A 2949-nucleotide genomic window follows, 5' to 3' on the forward strand; every position below is an offset into this window, starting at 1 on the left:
CACTCCCCATTCATTTTTAGAAGCAAAATTTCGGCCCCTTAAGATGATAGCCTATCATTTGTCAACTCATCAACCTTTTGACCCATTCTTTGTTAAGCTAGCATGTAAACCTTTTAATTATTGAGCAACTTTAATTAATTAACTAATAAACATTATCCTAATCTAGATGGGAAAGGAAAAAAATCGGTCATTCCCCCCCCAAGAAGACTTGTCAAACAAACATCTTATTCCAATTTAATGAGGTGGGCTTGGTCATTGAGTTGAGATCCTATATTTGTGGATCTTGCCCCTCACCTCCATAACCACTCCATCACACCCCTCCCCACCAAAATTCAGACCATTTTGAGTGTCAAAAACGTGAGTCATAGCTATGGAGAAAGGGAGAAAGATCAAGAGCAAGGAAAGGTAGAAAAGGAAGCCACTCCGTCTCCTCCGCGCCGTATCGCTTCGTTCTTTTCGTTTTCTTTCGAAACGAATCCAAGGCATGTATATACTTTTTCTAAACCTCAATCAAGTCATATTATCAGTATTTTTAAGTGCATGATCAGATTTCATCATGATAAAACCGAAATGTTTCAAGAATTTTTCGGAAAACCAACATGCAGATTTTTCGGTTTTCTTGGGCAGCTTCACGGTTTGCATCGTGTTGTGGATTTCAGGTTATGGTTCGACTCCAGGTTCCCAAGGCGACTCCTAGACATGTAATAGGATGCATTAGGACCATGTTGGTCCAATTAAACAAGCCCCATGCATGCTGGAAAAACGAAATGACAGCAACTCCCCATTTATGCCCATTTGTGTTTCGAAAATTCTGTTTGTTGTCATAAGGGAAAGGATCTGATCTTGGCTGCCCTTAGGGCCTATAGCCAAGGTTAGATCACTTCCCTAGCATGTCTAAGACGTGACTAAGTTTCCCTTTTGGTGGCTTGGTCTATGGCTAAGCGGTTTTTACAGAAAACAACAAGAACAGCCCCTCCCCACTTCGGCTCTTCAATTTGACAGCTAGTGTGTGTTCGATTTTGTGGTGTGGTGTGAATCTTGGTTGGCCTTTGGCCCATAGCCACGGTTCATACCATACCACGGGATGTCTGGATCGTGCCATGGTCAATGAAATGGCCACTGGAACGACACGAGACGACAAGCGAAGCCAAACTCCCTACGCGCGCAGAATTTCCTTCTCGGCTAGGTGTGTAGTCTCGTTTCTGGTGGGATGCGAATTGTGGCTGGTCTTGTGCCCTTAGCCATGGTTCAAATCCTTCCTTGGGATGTTGGTAAGGGTCTCTGGTCGGTGGTGTAAGCCCCAATGACCGGCGGACTCGAAAACGACACAAGGAAAACAAGTGCGCAGCTGCTGTATTTTTTTGACAGCAAGTATGCTGCTGTTCAGAGGCGTCGTTTGAGTTCTTGGTTGGCTTTTAGCCCATAGCCTTGGACTGGACAATGCCTCATTGAGTTAGGAAGGTCATGTTTTTGACCGTTCGTCATTCGGATCATTTTTGAAGTCGTACGAGAATTTACGGTGCGATGCGCCAAGTTGCACAGCTGCTGGAAAATTTACAGCAAGTTGCTGTGTCGGTTCAGAGGCTCGTTCGAGTTCTTGGTTGGCTTTTAGCCTATGGCCTTGGACTGGACAGTGCCCCTTTGAGTTGGAAAGGTCATGTTTTTGACCGTTTGTCATTCGGATCATTTTTGAAGTCGTACGAGAATTTACGGTGCGATGTGCCAAATTGACTCTCGAAAGAACGTTTCTTGTTTTGGCCTCCATTCCACCTAGATTTCGACCCTATCATTTTAGGAGCATTATTTTATGATTTTGCAGCGTATTTTAATCATGACTATACGTCGGTTTAGTGTCGGTTCAGGTTGGCTCGGAGTCATGATTAAATACGAAGTCATTAGGCGTCATAGTCGCATCTTTTGAACTAAATTGCATAGTTGGTCAAGTTTAAGCTATTGCATATTTTCATGGCCCAGTTAGGTTGCAGCGAGCCTAGGGACGATCCAATCCAATCCAGTCGGAAAAATTACAGGATTTTTCATTATGCCAGTTAATTATATTACGTGCATTTAAAAAAAAAACAGAAAATGATTATTTTTGAGATTTATGCTATATGGCTTGTGGTTCATTCACTATGTGGGAGTGTTATTTTATACGGTCGCCAGTGACCGATCAGTTCAGTATGGTACCACCCGGTCGCCAGTGACCGTCCAGCTCAGTTCAGTTTCAGCCTCCCCGGTAGCCAGTTACCGATCAGTTTCAGCTTAGTGCAGTGGCCACAGGCGTAAAACATAATCTCAACAGAAAATTTTACCAGTTATTTCAGTACAGGCTCCAAGGAGCAAACATTTTCACTGCGATTATCAGTTCAGTTATACACGTATTATAATTGTTCAGTACAGATTATTTTCAACATGAGTACATATTATTTTCAGTATACCTCATGACATAATATTTTATCCCATGCATATTTTACTTCTGATTTTACTCGTTACCTGCGATATATGCATGCTGAGTCTTTAGGCTCACTAGACTTGATTGTTGTAGGTACTGATGAGGCCAGGGCCGAGGATGGGGACCAGTGAGCCAGCTTGGGTCGGCAGTAGTGGCACCCGAGGACCTTAGCGCAGCAGCTATTATTTTTCCGCAAACAATATTTTATCAGTCGTTGGATATTTTTAAATTGTACTTGTTGACAAACTTTATTTTCTTCCGCTGCAATAATTTGAAACTTCGAACTTGATTCACCAGTGATTTTATGAATGAGGCCGTTTAAGTTCTTTTAAAAAAGAAAATTTTTAATTTTCTGCAAATTTTCAAAGTAAGGATTTTCGGGCCTTTACAAATTTGGTATGGACTTACTTAATAAAGGTAAGAAGAAAATTAAAGATAAGGATGATAAGATTTATAAGAAAAGACATTTGTTTGATAGACAAAAAGATAGAAAGAAG

At 41.6% G+C, this 2949-nt stretch overlaps 1 long non-coding RNA gene across 1 annotated transcript; it reads left to right on the forward strand.

The window, feature by feature from the left end:
• The first annotated feature begins 316 nt into the window (after nt 1-316).
• LOC140829806 (uncharacterized) lies at nt 317-2745 on the forward strand. Its single transcript, XR_012117540.1, has 2 exons — nt 317-482; nt 2546-2745. It is a non-coding gene; the product is annotated as an uncharacterized lncRNA (long non-coding RNA).
• Nucleotides 2746-2949: the final 204 nt, after the last annotated feature.

Source organism: Primulina eburnea, chromosome 4, assembly GCF_022965805.1.
Source record: "Primulina eburnea isolate SZY01 chromosome 4, ASM2296580v1, whole genome shotgun sequence".
NCBI classification, from domain to species: Eukaryota; Viridiplantae; Streptophyta; class Magnoliopsida; order Lamiales; family Gesneriaceae; genus Primulina; species Primulina eburnea.